At 40.9% G+C, this 17,771-nt stretch overlaps 1 protein-coding gene across 5 annotated transcripts in view; it reads right to left on the bottom strand.

Annotated features, from left to right (window-relative positions):
• The window catches only part of LOC147369959 (uncharacterized), a 650,726-nt gene that overhangs the window by 15,389 nt on the left and 617,566 nt on the right, over positions 1-17,771 (bottom strand). For all 5 annotated transcript variants that reach the window (XR_015168204.1, XR_015168198.1, XR_015168201.1 and 2 more), the window contains one exon: positions 7,235-7,261. The gene's annotated coding sequence lies outside the window, so the exon portion shown is untranslated. The remainder of the gene's footprint in view (positions 1-7,234; positions 7,262-17,771) is intronic.

Below are 17,771 nucleotides of genomic sequence, written 5' to 3'. Positions count from 1 at the left end.
CTGGTGGGCTACAGTCTATAGGGTTGCAAAGATGGCCTTGGAGCCACTTACATCAGGATTGTATGGAATGGATTAATTGCAGTGAGTCTCTGTTTTGGCTAAGGAGAGGGAGGTTTTTGTTAAAACTGAAGTGACTGTGCATGCATGCAGAATTATGGGGCTTCCCTAGTCGCTCAGACGGCAAAGAATCTGCCCTCAATGTGAGAGACCTGGGTTCAATCCCTAGGTCAGGAAGATCCCCTGGAGAAGGGAATGGCAACTCCAATATACTTGCCTGGGATGTCCCATGGACAGAAGGAGCCTGGTGGGCTACAGTCCATGGAGTCACAAAAGTCAGACATGACTGAGTGATTAACGTCTCTACCATGCTGAAACAGTCTAGAGGAATTACTGAGTTCAGGCTCAGGATGTAGTTTGCTTGACTTCCAATTCCAAATCTGCTACCTATTAGCTGTGTGACTTTAAGAACATAGTAACAGATTATGATAAGAAAATATTCGTTTAATGGTGAAGATTAAATGAGATAATATGTATGAAATATTTAAACTGAGTCCTGGTGGTTACTAAATGTTCAGTAAGTACTAGTCATAGGATTTTTGTTTTAAAAATTTTATGAGTTTGAGAATAAAAAAAATTCTAGATAAACTAAAGGGATAGGAAACCTGAAAGAAATCAAAACACAGTGTGTCAGCTATAACAAAGTGGGAAATGGGAAACAATATAATAATAATAATATAATATATTATATATATAATAATAATGGGAAAACCCAACCTAATTTTGCCCTAGTCTGTTCTTCTTGTACTTCATTGTCCCTTTTCTTCTTTTCAACGTCATCAAGAAAAAAATAAATGAGTAAATGACATCATTCAAATGGCTTAACATACTTTCTAGAGCAGCATCACTCAGTAACCTGTTGGAAATGTATATTCTCAGGCACCTCCCTGACTCACTGAATCAGAAGCTCTGGCTGTTCACAGGGCGCGGGGCAGGGACAGCGTGCTGTTTCAACAACCCTCAGAGACTCTGAGACATGCTTACATGGGAGAACGCTGACTGCAAATTAGAAGCACTTGTGGAAATTAAAATATAGCTCTATATTGATGTCAGGGCCCTGTCCTGAAACACCTGAATCAAACAACTGAGGATGAGACAGGACAGAAATACAGGTACCTTTATTTTTTTATTTTATTTTATTTTATTTTTAAACTTTACATAATTGTATTAGTTTTGCCAAATATCAAAATGAATCCACCACAGGTATACATGTGTTCCCCATCCTGAACCCTCCTCCCTCCCCATACCATCCCTCTGGGTCGTCCCAGTGCACTAGCCCCAAGCATCCAGTATCGTGCATCGAAATATAACGTACCTTTAAAAAGTAACAAAAACCTCCCTCCTTAGTCAAAAAAAGAATCACTGCAATTTAATCCATTTCACACAATCCTGATGTAAGTAACCAAGGTCATTACCAAAGGTGCCTCTGAAAAGCATGAAGATGGAAGTGGAGTTGGTTTTTAAGTATCTCTAGTCCTCACCTGACCTGCCTCTTGAGAAACCTCTATGCAGGTCAGGAAGTAATAGTTAGAACTGGACATGGAACAACAGACTGGTTCCAAATAGGAAAAGGAGTTCGTCAAGGCTGTATATTGTCACCCTGCTTATTTAACTTATATGCAGAGTACATCATGAGAAATGCTGGGCTGGAAGAAGCATAAGCTGGACTCAAGATTGCTGGGAGAAATATCAATAACCTCAGATATGCAGATGACACCACCCTTATGGCAGAAAGTGAAGAGGAACTAAAAAGCCTCTTGATGAAAGTGAAAGAGGAGAGTGAAAAAGTTGGCTTAAAACTCAACATTCAGAAAACGAAGATCATGGCATCTGGTCCCATCACTTCATAGCAAATAGATGGGGAAACAGTGGAAACAGGGTCAGACTTTATTTTTGGGGGCTCCAAAGTCACTGCAGATGGTGACTGCAGCCATGAAATTAAAAGACGCTTACTTCTTGGAAGGAAAGTTATGACCAATCTAGATAGAATATTCAAAAGCAGAGACATTACTTTGCCAACAAAGGTCCATCTAGTCAAGGCTATGGTTTTTCCAGTGGTCATGTATCGATGTGAGAGTTGGACTGTGAAGAAAGCTGAGTGCCAAAGAATTGATGCTTTTGAAGTGTGGTGTTGGAGAAGACTCTTGAGAGTCCCTTGGACTTCAAGGAGATCCAACCAGTCCATTTTAAAGAGATCAGTCCTGGGTATTCATTGGAAGGACTGAAGCTAAAGCTGAAACTCTAATACTTTGGCCACCTCATGTGAAGAGTTGACTCATTGGAAAAGACCCTGATGCTGGGAGGGCTTGGGGGTGGAAGGAGAAGGGGACAATAGAGGATGAGATGGCTGGATGGCATCACCGACACGATGGACATGAGTTTGGGTAAACTCCGGGAGTTTGTGGTGGACAGGGAGACCTGGAGTGCTGGGATTCATGGGGTCGCAAAGAATTGGACACGACTGAGCGACTGAACTTAACCGAACAGAGTCCTCACACTACATCCTTTGGAGTAGGAAATGACAACCCACTCCAGTATCCTTGCTTGGGAAATCCCAAGGATAGAGGAGCCTGACGGACTTCGGTTCATGGACTGTCAAAGAGTCAGATACAACTGCTTGCAGATGCACAATCATATTATAGATATTATACTTTAATATGCTCAGATCTTCTCATCCCAGGGTAACACTTCCTCATGTGCATCTGATTCCATAAGGAAACCAGTTCTTAGATCTTTCATTCCTACTGATAGAAATCTCAATCAGCCCAGAACATTTAAGTGAAATTTTATACATCAGCCAAATGAAATTTCAGACACTGGCCAAACGAAGTGCATAAGGGGACAGAGAGTCGGGGACACTTTCACTGTCTCACTTTAATTGCTGCTGCTGCTGCTAAGCCACCTCAGCCATGTCCGACTCTGTGCGACCCCATAGATGGCAGCCCACTAGGCTCCCCTGTCCCTGGGATTTTCCAGGCAAGAACACTGGAGTGGGTTGCCATTTCCTTCTCCAATGCATGAAAGTGAAAAGTGAAAGTGAAGTCACTCAGTCGTGTCCGACTCTTAACGACCCCATGGACTGCAGCCCACCAGACTCCTCCATCCATGGGATTTTCCAGGCAAGAGTACTGGAGTGGGGTGCCACCGCATCACTTTAATTACACAACCTATTTTCTCAGCCACAGTGAATTATAGAGCATTGATCATTTATTATATTGCGTGGCATACCTTAATGAATACTAATTCATTTCAAGACTTTTTGGCAAACCCCAAGATGAACTGAACTAACTTGTATTGTTCTAAGAAAAGCCACTCGGCAGAACAGAGGTGTCAATTGGTACACTTAAGAGCAGTGAAAACACAACCTGCAAAGATATTTAGAGGCAGAAAAAGTGGAAGTGCATTCTAATATGGCCTAGAATGATAAAGTTTCTATTATGGCGTGTAACAAAAATGAAACCATTTTAAAATAATCATGTCAAAGGACCCACGTCTCCTGCTTTCAAAACAAATGCGCTGGCCTCCAGTCAACATTTGCAGGGCTTAGCAGCAGGAGGTCATTACCCTTTGACAATGTTCAGTTACACAGACATTATCTCCAATTAACAGGTTTTAACTACAAGGATTTCTCTTTTATTGAAAAGGGTGTTATTTTTTAAATAAATAACTACAGAAGTTTTCTCAGTCATCTTGTCTCATTGACTTGGATGATGACATTTACTCCTTTAAACCTCCGCATACACACACACAAAAACACATGCACCAACTCATCTGAGTCAATAGACTACTTGCACTGCTCTTGAATCTTTCTTAAAGCATGGTAGACATATATGTTAAATATTCTAATCTTTACATGGACAGTTCACAAAGACATCTTTCTCACCTCAGCAAAAAAGCAAAAAAAAATAGAAAAACCAAAAAAACACTTCCCAATGTTGATGTAGCCAAGACATTCTGAATGCCTAAAATTTCCCAAATAAAGTACAAATGGAACATTTATCAATTGTAATGTATTATGTTTTCTGTCTCATTTCAAAAGGTATTACGGAATTCTGGATGATGGCCAGAAGCCCAGAAGAGAATTTTTAACACCTTCTCAATAGACACATTTATAGCTTTTAACTACACAGAGCGCTGGTCTTATCAGTGCATAGCAGGGAAATGATTAAAATATTGCAGGCAAATTTAAACTTGGTTGTCCTTAGGTGGAAATGAAGCATCATTCTGGGCTGAAACCTCCAATTATATAAGATAGGAAGTCACAGAAAGACATCAGATTCGTACACTGTCAGTCTACACGGCAGATGGTAGTGTCTGGCAATGCCTTTTATATAACGGAAAATATTATTATAAAAATATCCACAGAAGACATTTTTAGTTCCTTGACATAATATGTGGAAAAATTAGAGATTTCTATAGAAATTAGAGGTTTAATACCCAACACTATGAAACAGTAATTTTCTTTGAAATCTATGCATTAACTATTCTGTCATTTCTTAGAGAACTTTTTATAGTTAAAAGTCATCTGGTATTTTCATCTCTCTCTCTCTTTCATTTTCTCTCTCTCCCTCCCTTTCTACCATCTATTTAGATTCAACCTAAATCTATATGTTTTTATACAACAGTCAAATCACACTATAGTGTGTTGTGGTGTGCTACAAATCACATTTTAGCCTTCTCCAATGTTATTACAAAAGAATTGCCTTTATCTCAAAGGGGATATTTCCTTATAGATGAGGTTTCTTGCAGGTAGAAGTCTCCTGAGACCTACACTTCTGAGTGGCATGTTCTTAAGCATATTGCATTATATGTCAGTACAATTAGCATATTCTTCCGGATTGTAAAAAGTAACAATGGCTGACAGCTCAATATGTAAGGAAATGGTCTGTACAACTATCTAAGAACTAGGAAACCCAGTCCTTGTGTGGAACAAACAGGAATAGCAGGTTTTGAAACTATTCGTTTGAAAATGAATGGAGGAAGCTTAGATTCCCAGATGGATCGGCCGTTCCTGTCTTATACTGAGACATCATGTTCAGTGTTGATACATTTCTGAGGACCAAAGGGAACCCAGGGGGTAGTTGAAAGAGAATGAATAGGAATGGAAATATCCTGGCCTGATTTTGGCAAAACACAGAAGATGTACCCATAGAGCAATGGTACAAAGATTTTCAAAGACTCTTACTATCTGCAGAAAGGTCCCTGTGTTCCCAGATATGTTCTACTGCAGCGGTGCATGCTCTTGAACCACCAAAGCACTGAGTCTGGATCTTCCCACCAGCACGCGCCTGGAAATGTGGTCAGTGAGCACCACTGCATAACTAAACACAGATTCAGGATGTGCAAAACCCACTGCTCGGTAGAAAACTATAAGGCAAAAGAGCCACAGCCCAAACCATGATTTTGGAGAATTTTATGAGGCCATCCTCTTAATTATACATCCTGGAAGAGTCATTCAAAGAACCAGAAGGGGAACTAGGGTGGCCTGGGGGACAGCAAGCCGTCTTAATTCCCTGGTGCAGACTTGTTATTTTGGTGTACTTGTTTAATTCAAAAGTAAATTCAGGGAGTAAAAATGCCCAAGATCATTTCTACAGCTAGCTCTTTGTCCTAAATCTCATATTTTTTAGGTAAAAATTATTGAAATTCAAAGATTTCCATTTCCAAGTAAAGCAGAAAAGGAAAGGAAAAGGAAAGTGAAGATGCTCAGTCATGTCTGACTCTTTGTGACCCCACGGACTGCAGCCCATCAGGCTCCTCTGTCCATGGGATCCTCCAGGCAAGAGTACTGGAGTGGGTTGCCATTTCCTTTTCCAGGGGATCTTCCCAACCCAGGGGTTGAACCTGGGTCTCCCACATTGCAGGTAGACACTTTACCATCTGAGCCACCAGGGAAGTAAAGCTGGAGAATGAAAAAATATTAAAGTCAATCCTTGAAATTTTGAAAACAGTGGACAAAGACATAAGCAATATCATAACTGAATATAAATATATGTATACACATATATTTATATACACTCTCATCCTCTTTCTGCCTGTGGCCATAGCCTAGGGAAAGGACACAGCAGCTTGATCTCAAGGGCTCCTATTACTGTCACCATCACAGACATGCTATTCATTGCAATATTTCACACCCCTCACTCTCCACACATCCATGCATAAACCTGAGAAATCCCTGTGAATCAGAGAAGTCACAGAAAAGGGCCCAGATAGTCTCATCATTATTAACTTTAACGCGTAACTTTACAAATCAGTATAACACCACCACACATTGAGTAATTCATACACATTCTCCTGGGTGTGCTCAGTCGCTCAGTCATGCCCAACTCTTTGCAAGCCCACAGTTTGTAGCCCATCAGGCTCATCTGTCCAAGGGATTTCCCTGGCAAATTTACCCACTGCTGTGGGTAGCTATTTCCTGCTCCAGAGAAACTTCCTGAGCCAAGAATCAAACCCATATCTCCTGCACACATGCTTCTACTTCAAACCAAAATACACACCCCAATTCCAAGTGTAACTTGATTCTAGTTACCAATATTGCCTCAAAATTTTTTTACTCTGGCAGAAGCCCTCTCACAGTAAGGACACTGGGACTAATTCACTTATATTTTTGTGCCACAATCCCTTGCCTTTGGAGACAAAGAAACATATTTCCATGAAATTCAGAGCCTTAAATACCCTGTATTTACATTGAAATTCCATTATTAGAAACACATTAGATTCTACTGGAGGTTTTCTTTTGTAGTACAAAGACTTCTGGGAAGTCTATCTTTTTAAAGTCCATACACTTTAGAGAGGTCATACACTTCTAGAATGACAGAAGAGAGTCAAGGTCTGTGTGGCCAAGGCGTAGATCATGGCATGACAAACACAAACATCTTGAATATATTGCCCGGAATTAATTCACATGAGTGGCTCCCTGTGGCAAGCAACTTCTGAGATAACAGATATTTGGGGGATTTTTCTTTTCCCTGAAATAACTAGAGGTTATCCTCAAAGACTGCCCTGGCCAATGCCAGTTAATCATTGGGGTAGGTGTAACTTTGGATTGATCATTCATTGACATCAATACTTTACTTCTTTCCTATTTCAACTAATATTTATAACATTTATTATACTACATATTATTATATGTAATAAGCATTGTGATAGATGCCAGGTATAACATTGTACTCACCACACGAGAGGAAAGTATAAAGTGTATCTGTAAGAAAAAGAAAAAGAAATACATATAAAAAACTGGATCTGTAGAAATAAGAATTCATTTCAAATGTTGGTCAATTCAGATGTAATGAACTCATATTGCAATGGATTATTTCTGAAAATCATAGACCTCTTCAGTTCAGTTCAGTTCAGTTGCTCAGTCGTGTCCGACTCTTTGCGACCCCATGAATCGAAGCACGCCAGGCCTCCCTGTCCATCACCAACTCCCAGAGTTCACCCAAACTCATGTCCATCAAGCTGGTGATGCCATCCAGCCATCTTACCCTCTATTGTCCCCTTCTCCTCCTGCCCCAAATCTCTCCCAGCATCAGGGTCTTTTCCAATGAGTCAACTCTTCGCATGAGGTGGCCAAAGTACTGGAGTTTCAGCTTCAACATCAGTCCTTCCAATGAACACCCAGAACTGGTCTCCTTTAGGATGGACTGGTTGGATCTCCTTGAAGTCCAAGGGACTCTCAAGAGTCTTCTCCAACACCACAGTTCAAAAGCATCATTTCTATGGTGCTCAGCTTTCTTCAGAGTCCAACTCTCACATCCATACATGACCACAGGAAAAACTATAGCCTTGACTAGATGGACCTTTGCTGACAAAGTAATGTCTCTGGTTTTTGAATATGCTATCTAGGCTGGTCATAACTTTCCTTCCAAGGAGTAAGCGTCTTTTAATTTCATGGCTGCAGTCACCATCTGCAGTGATTTTGAGCCCAAAAAAATAAAGTCTGACACTGTTTCCACTGTTTCCCCATCTATTTGCTATGAAGTGATGGGACCAGATGCCATGATCTTCGTTTTCTGAATGTTGAGTTTTAAGCCAACTTTTTCACTCTCCTCTTTCACTTTCATCAAGAGGCTTTTTAGTTCCTCTTCACTTTCTGCCATAAGGGTGGTGTCATCTGCATATCTGAGGTTATTGATATTTCTCCCAGCAATCTTGATTCCAGCTTGGGCTTTTTCCAGCCCAGTGTTTTTCATGATACTCTGCATATAAGTTAAATAAGCAGGGTGACAATATACAGCCTTGACGAACTCCTTTTCCTATTTGGAACCAGTCTGTTGTTCCATGTCCAGTTCTAACTCTTGCTTCCTGACCTGCATAGAGGTTTCTCAAGAGGCAGGTCAGGTGGCCTGCGCTGGCGCAGGAGGGCCTAGAGGTGCTACTCCACATTCAAGATCAGGAGAGGTGGCAGTGAGGAGATACCCCTCATCCAAGGTAAGGAGCAGCGGCTGTGCTTTGCTGGAGCAGCCATGAAGAGATACCCCACGTCCAAGGTAAGAGAAACCCAAGTCAGACGGTACGTGTTGCAAGAGGGCATCAGAGGGCAGACACACTGACACCACAATCACTGAAAATTAGTCAATCTAATCACACTAGGACCACAGCCTTGTCTAACTCAATGAAACTAAGCCATGCCCTGTGGGGCCACCCAAGACGGGTGGGTCATGGTGGAGAGGGCTGACAGAATGTGGTCCACTGGAGAAGGGAATGGCAAACCACTTCAGTATCCTTGCCTTGAGAACCCCATGAAGAGTATAGACCTCTTAGTTAACTAGATAGCCAGCTCAACATTCTTTTCCTTTGGGTAATTACATTTCTAAAATATGATGGACAGTTTGGTTTCTTAAGTTTGATATTCATACAAAGTATACCAGCCTAAAAATGAAATGAAATGGGCAACCACAGTATATGACTCTTTTTCCTGACGTACTCAAGAAGCACAGAAGGATCAGGGTTTTCCACAGGCTCCGGTTTGGTAAGATGTCCGGACAAGCTGGGAGTGTGGTCTCACAGTGGGCTCATCTTCTGCAGTCCGTTGTTTCGTAAGAGTCATGGGCTCAAAGCACTTTGTGACTTGGGGAACAAAGAGACATGAAACTCATTCCCAGTTTGAAATATAGATGACAAGCCGACAGGCACACACATCGTTAACAAAAAATCACATAAGTTCTTGTTAGTTGACAAATACCAAGAGAGTGTAGGCTATAAAAACTAACTCTGGGTGGAGCATACATTCTATTCCCTGTACCATGAACCTCTCTGTTGGAGTCCGCAGGAATTCCCACTCATTTTCATACCAAACTCATAACACTTGTCTTACACGTTAAAAGCCAGACATTGTGGTTGGTTCATTAAGGTAAGTGCTATTTATGCATCTCTGTATAATCAGAATGTAGCATAATATACTGAATCACAAAGCATGAGAAAATAAATTCTTTTTTTTAAAGTGCTTCATTTAAGAACATACAGAACATAAAAGACTCTTTTGGTAATGCTGAGGAATACATTTTTTTTGAGTTATTTAGTTGTAAGAATATGAGAGTTAACTAAAACAAATCTTATTCAAGAATGCATAAGAAAATGGGAAGTATAACTTACACCCTAATTTGTTCAGGAAATTTTGTACAAAAAACATGTAAATATTACTCTCTAGTTATCCATTGAAAGTCATATTAAGATAATTTTGTCCACAGAACTATTAAAGAGATAATGAAATGCAAATTTTATTTTACTAATAAATCATCTTGTAACTCAGTCTTATACAATCTAAATTAACGATTTAGTGTCAGAAGAATTGTCAGATATTTGGTGGTTGAATAAATGCTGAGCACACATATTCTTTCAAAATACAAACATAAGCCTATAACTGCATATTTAATTTCATTTTTAGGCAGTTATCCATTTTATAGTATCAAAGTTAAAAAATTTAAACTGTCCCTCACAGTTTTTAGCAATGCAACTAACAAAACTGATGACAAATATGTAGATAATATACAGATAGTGTCTTTATATATATAACATATATTGTGTGACGATGTGTGTGTGTGTATATATATATATATATACATATTTGTATTTAAAGACACAGAGAGAGACAGGTATGACTATAAATTCACTGCAGTTGCAAGTGGAAAAAGAAATGGGAAATTCCAAAATGCAACATTCCCTTCTACATTCAAACAGCCAAATTCTACCATTTTTTTCTTTACAAAATTTCTAAAATCCATCTGTTCCATGATGAAATATACATTTTATCCTACTTTCAAACATACTAAATATTTCATTTCTTACATCATGGGCTCTTTGAATGCAGGGAAATGTTAAACATGTGTCTGGTCAGGCCAAAATTATGGAACGGGTAGAACGGGCCCTTCTCTTTCCGTCTCCTTATCTCAGTCTGCCTGTCACTTGCACCTCATCCCCTGATTGTCGACGCTTCAGGCTTCCGTATGGCTTCACAGAAAGCCCGTGTGCGCTCCCCTTCTAGGCTAACAGCCCCGAGTTGTTTGTATTTATTTCTCTTTCTAGATAGTCTTCTTATTGAACCCACTGATCGGATCTCAATTTATATAGACTGTAGCTTAAATCATCACACAAACTACAGTGAAATGTTAATAACTGCAAGGATGAAATCAACTCCTAGAGATATTTATATTTTAAATGTTGACTATTTCTCAATAAACAAAGTATTCATTTAACACTGCCTTGGCACCAGCTATGTAGCACTGGCTGAGTGAGACACAAAGATACATAACAGATTGTTCTTGTTCTTGAGGAGTTTAACACTGCTTGGGTTGGTGGAGATATCACTAATATGAAACACTTTGAGCTAAGTTGTCTCTCTCTGATTCCAATACCAATGGAATTTTCAGTTAGAAACAATTCAGGGTGAGATGAAGTAAGTAGAAAAATCTTCAGGAAGGATCTGAGTCTTTAACAGAACCTTGAAGGATACCCCGGTTTGAAAAGGCAGAGCCAACGATTGAGGTTATTTTCAAAGCTGGAAAGAGCGTGGGGACTTCCCTGGTAGTCCAATGGTTAAGACTTCACCTTCCAAAGCAAGGGGTACAGGTTCAATCCCTGGTCAGGGATGTGAGCTGATCCCTGGTCAGCATGTGAGCTAAGAGTCCACACGCTTCACAGACAAAAAAAAAAAAAAGAACAAAATGTAAAGCAGAAGCAATATTGTAACAAATTCAATAAAGACTTTAAAAATGGTCCACATTAAAAAAAAATTCTTAAAAAGCTAGAAAGAGCATGAAGAAAAGGACTGAGACAGGAAATAAAATAGTTTGTGCAACAGTACAACAGACACTTTGGAGGTTGGACTAATCGAATGGGATGTCTGCTAGCCAGCCAGATCAGCAGACTCACCCCTTGGGGTAAAGCAGAGGAGGGCTGTACCTATGAGGAAAGTGTACCACAGGGCAGTGAAAAATAAATTCAGGTAGGTAGGGTGGAATGTTCCTCTTCTATTGCTGCTTTCCTTTCTGGAGGCCACAGAGCATACAATTTTTCCTTAATTTTCAGCTTCTAGATGCTGCCCTAGCTCTTTAGCCCACTGAAGATGCCTATAATGTAATCCTTGGAACCTGGAACTAGGCTACATACCTGGCAAATGGGACTGTACAGGTGTGCAGTAAGTTTGGAACCTTGATATAAAAATATTATTCCACATTAGCCAGCCAGGTCCAATATTATCACAAGGGTCCTTAAAATCAGTGAAATATTCCTCAGTTTGGTTCAGTTCAGTTGCTCAGTCATGTCCAGCTCTTTGCGACCCCATGGACTGCAGCATGCCAGGCCTCCCTGTCCATCACTAACTCCCAGAGTTTACTCAAATTCATGTCTATTGAGTTGGTGATGCCATCCAACCTCTCATCCTCTGTTGTCCCCTTCTCCTGCCTTCAATCTTTCCCAGCATCAGGGTCTTTTCCAATGAGTCAGTTCTTCGCATCAGGTGGCCAAATTATTGGAGTTTCAGTTTCAGCATCAGTCCTTCCAATGAATATTCAGGACTGATTTCCTTTAGGAAATTTTCCTAGTTATGTACAAAATGATATATGACCATAGAAAAAATGGTTAGATAAATGAAATATATTTGGCTGTGAAGTTAGAGGAAGGGAGCCAAGATCCAAGGAATGTGAGCAGTTTTTCTGCTCTGGAAAGGCAAATAAATGGACTGCCCCCTGAAAGTGAAAGTGAAAGTGAAGTCACTCAGTCGTGGCCGACTCTTTGTGACCCCATGGACTGTATCCTACCAGGCTCCCCTCTCCATGGGATTTTTCCAGGCAAGGGTACTGGATTGAGTTGCCATTTCTCTCTCCAGGGTGACTGTCCCCTAGAGCATTCCAAAAGGAACAGCAGCCCAGTCCAGTAACTGGAGTGTAGCCCAGAGAGACACGTGCCAGACTTCTGATCTACATAACTGTAAGATGACAAATCTGTGTTGTTTTTAACCAAAGAAAAGGATAAGCATACCTAAGTGCTGAAATGGAGCTTTTCTGGTGGCTCAGTGGTAAAGAATCCACCTGTGATCAGGAGATATGGGTTCAATCCCTGGGTCGGAAAGATCCTGGAGAATAGGAAATGGCAACTCGCTTCAGTCTCCTTGCCTGGGAAATCCCATACATGGAAGAGCCTGGTGAGCTAGTCCGTGAGGTTGCAATGAGTCTCAAAGGACTTAGTGACTAAACAACAACAAGCAAAGTGCTGAAATGAATGAATATTATCTACAAATTCTTGCTCTCCTATTTAACAACATTTGCCATCCCCAGTGTTACGAGCTAAGTAAGAGCCCAATAAATAATTGCATATTTATTTTCATTGATTCTGAACTGTGATTATTCTGAAGTCTTTCATACATTTATAGTGAAAATATCATAAAGGTATACATAACATTATCATAAAAAATAGAACCAACCTCGCAAAAATAAAATTTCTAAAACAAGAAAATCTTTCAGCAAGTCAGTCTTCAAATAAAACATATTTGGTACTTATTTGCTTTTTTTATTACAAGGAAAATAAGATACAAAGAAAGTAAGCTACTTAAAATGTTAAAATTGGTGAGTGGCAAAACCGAGATCTGAACCAGCAAAATGCATTTGTTTTCTTAGATTTGGATAGAGTTCCTCCACCCTAGGAAAATCGTCCCCTAACTGTCTAATACATTTTACTCCCAAGTCATGCAGAAAAGAAAGGATGGGAAAGTGAAGGGAGCCAACACAGAGTGTTTTGCAAGTCTGGAGGATTTGTATCAATATAAACTCAGAAGTGAAGCCACAGAGGTCAAGTCATCTTCGCCCTTTGTTACAAATGAAAGTATAAAAGTCATTCCTTCTTACAACTCTACTTCCACGCTACCTTCAGAAAGCTTGCTGTGCCAGCCACAAAGCTGCCCTCAGATCTCCTTTTAAGGAGGACTTGCAACAGGAGTGCTGTCAACCAACAACCTCTAGTCACCACACTTTTGGAGTTCACCGCGGTCTTTACCATAAGAGCACACTTTCCAGAGGCAGCTCCACCCAGTGATGGCAGAAGTGACAAGTTCTAGGACCTGCCATATCTGCCCATCACAGGCCCTTCTTCTAGGCACTTCTCTGGAGTTTATCACTGGGCCAGTGGCCACCTTGTCTGGAAAACACTTTTCTTTCCTTCTTCTTCTAAAATTTACTTTATTAAAGTATAGTTGATTTACAATATTGTGTTAATTTATGCTATACAGCAAAGTGATTCAGTCATACATATACAAACATTCTTTGTAAAATCCTTTTCCATTATGGTTTGTTGCAGGATATCAAATATCGTTGCCTAAGCTATACAGTAGGACCTTGTTGTATATCCATTTTATATGTAATAGTTTGTATATCTGCTAATACCCCCTGCTGGCTCAGACAGTAAGAATCTTCCTGGAGTGTGGGAGGCCTGGGTTCAATCCCTGGGTTGGGAAGATGCCCTGGAAAAGGGCATGGCAACCCACTCCAGTATTCTTGCCTGGAGAATCCCCATGGACAGAGGAGCCTGGCGGGCTACAATCCATGTGGTCACAAAGAGTCAGACATGACTGAGCAACTAAGCACAGCACAGCTAACACCAAACTTTCAATCCACACCTCCCCAGACCCTTGGCAAACACAAGTCTGTTCTCTACGTCTGTGAGTCTATTTCAGAGATAAGTTCATCTGTGTCATATTTTAGATTCCACATATACGTCATGTCATGTGGCAGTTGTCTTTCTCTTTGAGTTACTTCACTTAGTATGATAATCTCTAGGGCCATCCATGTTGCTGCAAATGGAATTATTTCACTCTTTCTTATGGCTAAATAATATTCCATTATATATATATATGTATATATATATATATATATATGTATATGAACGGTCTTCTTTATCCATTCACCTGTGAATGGACATTTAGGTTGTTTCATGTCTTGGCTATTGTGAAGAGTGGGCAGCCATCTGAGACTTTTTCCACCAAATTCTCCATCCCACCTCCTTCATTTCACAGATGTCAGACCTGAATCATAGTCTGAAGTTGTTTCCCTTCTCCTCCTTCCTCTTCTCTTAGCTTCAATGCATCCTACCTCCAATACATCTTCTGCACCTGTCCCTGAATAGATACTCCAGTGATTACACGAAGTTTGGGAGTCCATTTCCCTAACACCCCCTGGTGGCTCAGATGGTAAGAATCCTCCTGCAATGCAGGAGACCTGGGTTCGATCCTTGAGTTGGGAAGATTCCAAAATAAACTAAAACATGCTTTAAAATAACACAGCTACTATGCCTCCTATGCAAATCAATTGCTGGTGACCAGGATTTTCTGCTCAGCAGGTGGCCACCTGGATGCATAGTCAATGTTGTTCCACCAGAGCATCACAGGAGAGCCATGCTGGTGGTAACAAGAGTGAAAACTATCTATAAATACTTCCAATCTCTTTGCCAGAAAAGCTGGTGTGTTCTGTTGTTTCTTCCATACCTGCAAAGAACAACCTGTGCCTTTATTTCCATCTGTTGCTTGTGAGAAAATCAAACCTGTGTTTCCTCAACTGAGCACATTCCCAGCCTTTGCTTATATTAATACGGCCTGTCCCTTCCCTCATTTTATTAATACAGAAATGAATTATGAGCCACCAGAGGAGGTATCATATTTAGTGCTATATCTGAAATCACTTCCAGATTATGATTTATTCTCCAAAATAATCCTAATGCTATTTACAAAAATAATCTTGCACATAAGCCTGTGGTTGAATTTTACCTGAACCATTTCCTAGTTCTATTATAAACTTTTGTTTTTCCTTTGCTTTCAACATGGCATATGTGCTTTTTTTTATCCTCCAGTAAAGCAACTTGACAGTTGGTAGCTGTCTGGCTGTTTATTCAACATATGTACCACTTAATGCACAGGTCTCAGTGAGACAGTCCCCAAAGTCGATCCAACTGGGATAAAAGTCAACAAATAGAGCTTTGCAGGGAGTGCATTGACTTGGGGAGAGTTAAATATTTGGAAGGTGTTTAGCAGTTAAGATTTAAGTCTAATGTCACAAGAATTTACAGGGTCAGAATCTCCCCCAGCACAGCACATCCTCTGGATTTCACAGAGCAGCTCCATATGTTAGGAAATCACCTTTTTAATTAGATCTCTGTAGCCTCATTCTATGTTACCACTGTCACAAGTCTTGGATAAAATCCTATTCTCAGGAAACCTTTCAGTAAACAGTTAGCTGTAGGTTCTTGCAAGAAGATATTGAGACAGATTCTCCCAGATTGCAAGTGATTTTAAATTAGCTTCTCTGGAAAGTGGTGGGTGTGGTGTTATTTCAACATCCTCATCTGTTACCTGAGTCTTTTCCCCAAGGAAAGCAAAATGTGCTTCATAGTGTGCATTTCTGAAAACAGAATTGGTTAGGGAGTTCTGCGGCCTCTTCTGGCCTGACTGGACTAGCAGATGGGATGAAACAGAAATTCCCACCTCATTTTGGCCATTAGGACTGTGAATCCACCTGAGAAGCAGAGGTTCCTGAAAATTTCGACATGACCAAGGGAGAAGGAAGTGAATAGAAAGTTATACACGAGGAGCAGAAGAGAAACTGAAAGTAAATGTCGCTTAGTCGTGTCGGACTTTTTGCAACCCCCTGAACTATACAGTCCATGGAATTCTCCAGGCCAGAATACTGGAGTGGGTAGCTGTTTCCCCTCCCCAGGGTATCTCCCCAACCCAGGGATTGAACCCAGATCTCCCACATTGCAGGCGGATCCTTTACCAGCTGGGCCACCAGGGAAGCCCTATTTTGTACCAAGTCTGTTAAATAGATTTTCAGATACTATCCTCCCAAAAGACCCTAAAGGGAAAGAGCACTAATATTTTCACTTTTTTAGATGAAAAAATATTCAAAGCTGAGTGGCAAAATGACTTTCCCAAGGTGACAAACATAAACAGCAGCCTGGTCAGATTCAAGTCCCAACTGTGTATGAAACCAAAGTCCTGTTCTTAACCAATGTGGGGTGCTGTCTACCAGTATTACAGTTTATAATCAAGATGCTTTAAAACTTTGGTAAAAATTGTAGGGCCACCAAAATGAGGTTCTCTCTGCTTCCCTGGTGGCTCAGAGGGTAAAGCATCTGCCTGTGATATGGGAGACCCAGCTTCGATCCCTGGCTCATGAAGATCCCCTGGAGAAGGAAATGGCAACCCACTCCAGTATTCTTGCCTGGAGAATCCCATGGACAGAGAAGCCTGGTGGGCTACAGTCCACAGGGTCGCAAAGAGTCGGACAGGACTGAGCGACTACACTTTCTTTCTTTCTTTTGGACCCAGAGTTAGCCTAGGTTCCAGAGATAAATTAACATCTAAAGTCATCAACTCTTCAATTCAGTCTATCAGTGTGATATTGTTATTTATAGTAATAAATCTGTATCTGGTCTTATCTGTGGTTCCCAGATCACACTCCCCAAATCCTTGAAATTGCCTAAGGGTAAAGCCTCCCTGGTGGCTCAGAGGGTAAAGTGTCTGCCTGCAATTCAGGAGACCCAGGTTCAATCTCTGGTTCAGAAAGATCCCCTGGAGGAGGAAATGGCAACCCACTGCAGTACTCTTGCCTGGAAAATCCCATGGATGGAGGAGCCTGGTACAGACTACAGTCCATGGGGTTGCAAAGAGTTGGACAGGACTGAGTGACTTCACTTCACTTTCTTTCTTTCAAAGAGCAAGGAGGGTATCTTTTATTATGTTAAATAATGCCTTTTGGAAACCAGAATCGGGGCTGGTTGCCAGTGGAGCCAATCCCGTGATTAGAAAGTTGGAACTTTTGGCCCTACCCCCACATCTAGAGAAGGGAGAGGAGCTGAAGTTGGAATTTAATCTCCAGTGGTCAATAATTTAATCAATTATGCCTGTGTAGTGAAGCCCCCATAAAAACCCAAAGGACAGGTGGGAGAGCCTGTGGAGGCGCTGGGGGAGTGAGGCTCCTGGAGAGAACACAGAAGCTCTGCGCCCTCTCCCCTGTCTTGCCCTGTGCAGCTCTTCCATCTGGCCATTTCTGGGCTATGCCCTTTATAATAAACTAGTAATCTAAGAAGTAAAATGTTCCTCTGAGTTCTGCAAGCCTCTCTAGCAAATCAGTCAAACCCAAGATGGAAGTCGTGGGAACCTCTCATTTACAGCCAGTCGGTCAGAAATATCGGTAACAACATAAGTTGACATCTTGAGCTGGAGGGTG

This window comes from Bos grunniens, chromosome 7 (genome assembly GCF_055505025.1).
Source record: "Bos grunniens cultivar Pamir isolate PY7600 chromosome 7, Bosgru_T2T1.0, whole genome shotgun sequence".
Lineage (NCBI taxonomy): Eukaryota > Metazoa > Chordata > Mammalia > Artiodactyla > Bovidae > Bos > Bos grunniens.
Note: the sequence above shows the minus strand (reverse complement) of the source record. Positions and strands in the feature narration are given on the sequence as shown.